We start from the raw sequence: 7,363 nt of genomic DNA on the forward strand, positions 1-7,363 counted from the left end.
ATGTATCAACCACTACAATGGCCCACAATGCCCTCCTATGAAGCATCTCAAATATTGGTTCTGCTTTAATCAAAGCAAGAAAATCTGTCACTAAGTGAGATCCCTGGTGTTCAGGAGGCTCTGATGTTTTTGTTCTAACCTTTGCAAAGTGGGATCACAGTCTTCCCCAGGACATTCGGCAAAGCTGAAATTCCCCCTTGCTTACTCTCAAAAGCACAATTAGGTTCCGGTACCAAAAATAAAATAAAAATGTAAAAAGAGCAATTAGAAAAAGGATTGATCTGATCCACCAGCCAAGAGACCTTTTCATTAGCCAGGGACAACAACTGGCTAGAGCGCAAAGCAGAGCTTACTGTTCATGCAACTGGAAATTCCAGGGGTGGCTTCAGGTATGGCTGGATCTTGGTGTTCGTGTTATTAAGAATTAGTTCCCCTTTCTCGGCCTCAGTGTATTGAGTGCATGGTGATGAGATGGACACCGTTAGCTATGGATGGCTTCCTATCAAATTAGCCACACCTGAAGAAATAATGTGTTTCTGCCTTAAGAGCTCCAGAAGGAAAGAAAAAAAAAAAGGTTCAATTCAAAATAATGCACAATTGATTCAAATCAGGAAGCTGCCCATCAGAATAGATATGCTCCATTAACAAACACGTGTGAGCACGTTATCCACACAAATTGATGCTGTGCCCGGCGGTCTCTGGCCTCCCCTTTGGCCAGGCCTTAAGTTCAGTATTGAACCACCGGAGCTGAGTGTGAGGTTAGCGCCTTGCAATCTTTATGGATTGAAAGTGTGGGCAAGCCGGTGGGGGGGGGGGGAGTCCCCAAAGGAGAGCCAGAGTGCTTTTACCAGAAGGAGAGACAGATGCTGGGCGGAATAAGCCACCGTTGTCCACATTAAGCATTCTGCTTCTAACTGCGCTTTCCGCACCCAGGACTACAGGAATCCAAGCTCTTCAAACAGTTCCCCCATTGTGCTGTCACTCACATCCACGGCCTTCCCTGGCCGATAAGTATAGAACATCTGCTCAACCTCAGATACCGGACCAGGCTTTGGACATTCCAGTATGACCAGGTGGGAGCCTTGACAAGGTTGCTCACAGTCTGCACAGAGGGAATGGACACACACACACACACACACACACACACACACACACACACGAACATAAGGGACTGCGAGAAGCATGAACGGAATATCACACGGCTGCTCGCAGGAGGGAGCTCTGGCTGTGCACGAGGGAGGCTCTGGGAACGAGCGTGCCTGTCCCACCCACGCTTTGTATTGCTCAGGCTGATGTGGCTACAGCTCTTGAAGCTGCCCCGTCTCTGCCCACAAGTTATGGGCAGAAGCAGATGCAGACATAAAATCGCTGGCCTCAGCTCCTGGATCAGCAAATTATGTTTGGCCTGCAACAGGACAGCTGCATTCAGCAAAACAGCATGCATGTATCTTGATACGTAACCTTAGATCCAGGCTTCTAAATATAAGAGACAGTTTTGGGCCACCAATTAAAAAAAAAAACTCTAAAATAGCGTGTACCTTCGTGGGTTACTACTAACTCTTAAAAAAAAAAAAAAAATACTCATGGATATTGAATATCTCAGCCCAGGGGATTGTCCTATAAAAACAGACCCATGAACTCAGACACTTTTAATTCCAGTTTTGACAAATGCAAAAAAGAGGTAGAAATGGTACTCAAGCTGGAGAATCCACAGAAAGAAGGAATTCACTTTCTAATAGATTGATTGGTTAATTGGTGGGTTGATTCCAAAAGACATGTATTTATCAGAGATCAAGAGAGAGAGGAAGTGTGAAGTCACCTCTGTACGGTCTGCAGGAGGGATCGGGGTTTCACTCTGAGTACTTGTTCCGAACAGGATGAGCACCCCAGCAAGCCTACAGCGCTCGGGTCACAGCCCCCAACCCTTTCTTCCTGCCTACGTGTCGATTTTTCCCCCTCCACATCCACAGACCGGTTTGCTGCCTTGGCCTGCCGTCTGGCTTTCCCCCAAGTGTCTGCTCCTGATCCTGCCATGAAATGCTCGTTCCCTCGGGATGACATGGAACCCCGTGAATGGGAACTAGCTGTGCCGTGGTGCGAGCCCTGGGAGGAAGTTGATAAAGGCCAACCCTTGCCTGCAGAGGGGGATCAAGTGGCCTGATGACTTAGCTGGGAGGAGGGCCTCACACAAATCTTCACACCTTCCTACCACTGCAGAAGGTGAGTCCGAGCCATTTCTAAAGCTCATCTGAACAATTACAGTAGCTTCCCTCTAGGGCTCCTCATGTCTCACTGGCTGACAGCCCTGCAAATATTACAAGCATAGAGGCTTTACCTGAGCTTATTGCCTTGCTGTTGGGGAGGTCAGAATGATAGAAGGGGAAGAAACCCCCAAACTGAAAGATGTCTGGGATGAGCTTGTGTTCTCTAAAACTGAAGGATGAATTTTAGAAGCAACAGCGGTTAAGAGTAGAATGTACTTATTGAGGGAAAGAAAGCTCCTGTCCAAGAGAGGAACAGAAGGGGATCCCAGTGGGTTGCCCAGGACCCTGCCTTTTCTTGGGATTTTTATACAGCAAATCAAGGAGGTAAGGTGGGTCCAAGGTGGGAAACATGGGAGCTTGCAAGGTGGGCATGAGGCGGGACAAAACTATGGTCAACCAATAAGCTTACAAGCGTAATTGCTCAGGTAAAAATGATTGAATGGGGAAGTGAGTCACCTAGCAAGTGGGCATGAATACAGAACAGGGGTTTTTCCTGTAGGGGATTGTGTTAGGGACTTCTTGGTTTTTTCAAGGTGATTAGTGCCTATTTAGAATGTCAACACCTGATGTCCACCCCTAGGGAAGTATGTAGCTGCATTTGTTTCTCTTTTGTCTTGAGGTCTGGCCCAGGGCAGAGGTGCCCGTCTCTCCCACAGTTGCAAGGTATCTCATCTTCCGCCCTGTCTGACTGCCTATAATATTTCTATCTAACTAAGCTACCTACAGCAAGAAGTCTTCAATGGGTCTCTGTGGACCAAAATCAGGATGGTGGCAAGGTCAGCTTTCTTCTTAGAAGTTCTTCAAATGAAGCCCCTTCCTTGACCTTTCCACCTGCTAGAGGCTGCCCATGTGCCTTGGCTCCTGCACAAGAAACAGTACCAAGAAGCAGCAAATGGGCTCATGTCAAATTAAGAAGCTTCTGCAGCGCAAAGAAAACAATTGAATGAAAAGATGACCCACAGAATGGGGGAAAAATTCTCAGATATTTTTCATACAGATGTTCAACTTCTACAGTGTATAAAGAACTCAAAAGAAATTAGACTCTCTGCAAATAAAAGATCCAATCAAATAAATGGGCAACTGACATGAATACACTTCATGAAGAATAAAGACAAATAGCCAATAAACACATGATGAAATGTCTGACATCACTGACCATTAAAGAAACACAAATTAAAACAACACTGAAATTCCATCTCACCCCAGAATAAGTCAGACACACAAGATTAAACATCTCTTTGTTGAGAAACCTGCTGTGAGTTCTCAACATAGAAACCAGACCAGAATCCAAAATTAAAATTTAAATATGAGCCTTTTATTACCGGGCCAGGGACCGCTTGACCACACTCACTCAGGAAAGGACAAACAGCCAAGAGCCTTAGACATATAGAGGTTTTAAAGGTAGAAATCGTATCCTGTTTGACAAACAAATTTGTCATTTAACACAGAACAGTACCTTTAGGGGCAGCGTGACTATTACTCAGCATACATTTTTTCTGGGAGTGTTGTTTCTGGGAAGTGGCAGTCTATTGATGATTTATCAATGGTACACCAAGGCACTTTGCAGTCTTACAAGAAGCAGAATCACAGAAGTTAAACAGAGTAAATTTTTGCATTTAGTTTCACATTAACTCATCACATTACTTTTACATTAACCCTTTTTAAAAAAAACCCAAAATTGTAAAGTCATAGAAATAGAGAGAGAAGTCTTTCTAAAATGGGAAGGAGATCAAGAGATAGAGGGAGCTGGGGAGATAGCTCAGTGAAAGAGAGAGAGAGAGAGAGAGAGAGAGAGAGAGAGAGAGAGAGAGAGACTGAGACAGAGAGGGAATTAAAAAACAGGTTTGAAGTGTGCTGTGCATGTGCACCAACTCCCACAGCAAATATAACCACCATGTTCTGCAAACATGAATTCATTTTTTAAGTCACCAATGGCCACTCAACTCTTACACCGCATCTCTCTTGTTGTGGCTCCTCAGCTCTTCCCAATTTAAAGACCCTTGTCATCACCCTAGGCCTACCCAGATTGTCCAGCGTGATCTCTGGGTTTTAGGGTCAGCTGATAAAGACTTAACTCCCTCTGATCCCTTAATGCTCCCTTGCCATGTAGACTATGGCCAGGTGCCAGGAATTAATATGGCATTGTCCTTGGGAACCCTTTACCCCAACTTTTAGATTCTGCCCCACAGCACCCAGATGAAACAGCCGGGGTGACTTCAAAACCTAACATGAACTCCAGCATTCCTTTGCTGAAATCTACAGGCCTCCCATGCAGTTAAAACCCAAACTTCTACGATAGCCTGCAAGCCCTACATGGTGTGCCCTATAGCTATACTCAGAGGTCAGTTCTTATCCTCCCCCACCTCTCTACTGCAGCCACACCCTGGACTGACTCGCTTGTTTGCTTTCTTTCTTTCTTTCTTTCTTTCTTTCTTTCTTTCTTTCTTTCTTTCTTTGTGGTACTAGGTATTCAACCAGAGCCTTCACAATGCACTCCATCGCCAGCCCCTTTTTATTTTAAGAGAAAGTCTCATTAAGTTGCCAAGTTCTCCAGGCTGCAGCCGAATTTGGGGTCCACCCGCCTTGGGCTCCGAAGTGCTGCGTCATAGGCATGAGCCACTGTGCTCGGCTAAGTGTTGTCATTTTTAATGCCTGCATAGTACTCAAGCCCTGGCTGCCTCATTTTATTTATTTTTTTCCATAATTTTATTGAGAAACAAATAGCAATGAGATAGTTTCAAACCAAATTGGTAGGACAGTTTCAATAATTAACATATTGCATACATTCTTCCTAGTGGTTAATTGCTGTACAAGATGCAGATATGATATCCTATTTACAAACACTATTAGAACAAATCCCTCTATTCACTAAGAGAATGTAACTATATATCTATCCTAACCACTTTGAATACACAGATACAAAATAGACATTCATCTGTATCCGCTTTTTTGTTTAGTTCCGTTATTTGAATATTATAGGTGTATGAACTCAGCAAAATATTCTAAAAGAATCCTGGACTTTCTATTGCACATCAAATGGGCCAAGATCACTCCTGTCTCCGGGCCTTTGTATGTGCTATGTCTTCTGTTCATAAAACTATGACCCAGGTTTTCATAGAGCTCTTCCTTCCTCTTGCCCTAGTTCTTAGTTTCCCAGGGAAGGCTACTTAAACCCCTACATAAAATAACCACTCCACCCCTGGTCATTACCTATCACACCATCTTGTTTTATTTTCTTTTTTAAAAAATAATTTTATTGAGAAACACAGCAATGAGACCATTTCAAAACCGATTACTAGCACAGTTTCAATAATTAATACATTGCATATTGTTATCTCAGTGGTTATTCATTATACAAGATGCAGACACGATATCCTGTCCCACAAACACTATTAGAATAAATCTCTCTAATCACTGAATTAAGAGAATGCAGCTGTATATCTAGCCTAATATTTTCTCCACAGGACTTAACACCATGACAATTTTCTTGTTTATTCAACTATTTTATTTATTCTCTTCCTTACTGTTCACTTGCTTATTGTCTGTGTCCTCCCACTTAGACATCAGCATTCTTAGGGCACAGGCTGTTCTACAGTGATGTGTCTGCTCAGTTAGGACAGGTGTAGCCCATGGCAGATACTCTACACGTAAAGGACGATCACAATGCATGGCAAATGTTTGCTTTAAAAACAAATTATCCAAAGACACATTGCCATCAATCCCCCTCAAAATAATCCTGCCTCAGTTATTTTTCCCATTACTGAAAGAAAATACTCAACACACAAAGTAAGAGGAGGAAAGGTTGATTTGGCTCACAGTTTGTAGAGGTTTCAGCCCGCAGTTGACTGGCTCGGAGGCAGGGTGGCAGGGCAGAAGGGGGTCGAAGAGCAGAAGTAGTTCATGGCAGAAGGTAGCAGAGCAGCAAGCTACCAGTGGCACACAAGTGACAAGCCACAAGCAGCAATCCTCTGTCCTTCATAGCTCAGCCAGGCTACCCACCTTAAGGCAGGAAGCACTCACACGCGGGGCGGGGCAGCCTAAACCCTGGCATCACACCATGAATCAACCCCAGGATCACAGGCTTGATCCCAGCAGCACCCACCCTAGAGCCAAGCCACCTCTGAAAAGCCCTGTCTATGACAACATGAGGCTTTGGAGGGACGACTAGACACAAGCCACAACAACTCCCCTCACTTTAAACATATTTTTCCCATTATTCTTGCCACTTTCTGAAGCAGTTCTAGAAGGCCTCCTTTGTGGACGTTTTCACAAGACATGATCAAAGCTTTGGTGAATGCTGCTGCCAGTTGCTGTCCAACAGAAACACAAGCTTGTAAAAATATCACAGTGTGTCCTCATCCTCTTCATTCAGTGGAAGTGGTACCACACAACTTCTGGCTGTTTCCCAAAGTCAAAATGACCATGACAAAAGTCCATGACCCAGGATGTCAAGGCAGCTACAACACAACTAAAGACACTCAAGAAAGGCTTCCAGAACTGCTTGCAAAAGCAATGGGATGGGTGTGTTTGGAGCAAGGTGGTGTATTTCAAGGGGGGTCATGACAATGTGGTTTTCACTGTCATATTTTTAAATTTAAACTTTCACCTTATTTTTGATCATACAACCTTGCATTTGTTGAATGAGTGGAGAGCACAGTTCTTGGTCTCAGATGAGGGTACAAAGGCAGGGAGAAATGAAAGAAGAGAACTAACTGAATCCTAGCTTCTCCCAACACACTGCCTTTACTTTTGCATTGCAATCTAACAAATTTAAACCTGAATTTTAAAGCAAGATGAAGCTAAGAAAGGTGCTGGTTGCAAATTCTGCCACTAAACATTCTCACTTGTTCCTTCACCACTTGTCATTGTATTTTAGCAAAAGAAACGCACCTATGCTGAAAAGTTATTTCCAAATGAACCCAACCAGTGTGGGTGGCCGGTCCCTAAGGCCTCCTTTGAGGCTATGATGCCCTCTAGTGGAAAAAATGGAGAAAGGCGCCTTAGGGTGTTCCTTTGGTGAAGCGCATTTCTTTTGTCTTGGATACACTCTGGGTTGTTCTTTTTGATATTATTGTTCTTTCTTTCTTTCTTTCTTTCTT

This window comes from Octodon degus, unplaced genomic scaffold (genome assembly GCF_000260255.1).
Source record: "Octodon degus isolate 3935 unplaced genomic scaffold, OctDeg1.0 scaffold00079, whole genome shotgun sequence".
NCBI lineage: Eukaryota > Metazoa > Chordata > Mammalia > Rodentia > Octodontidae > Octodon > Octodon degus.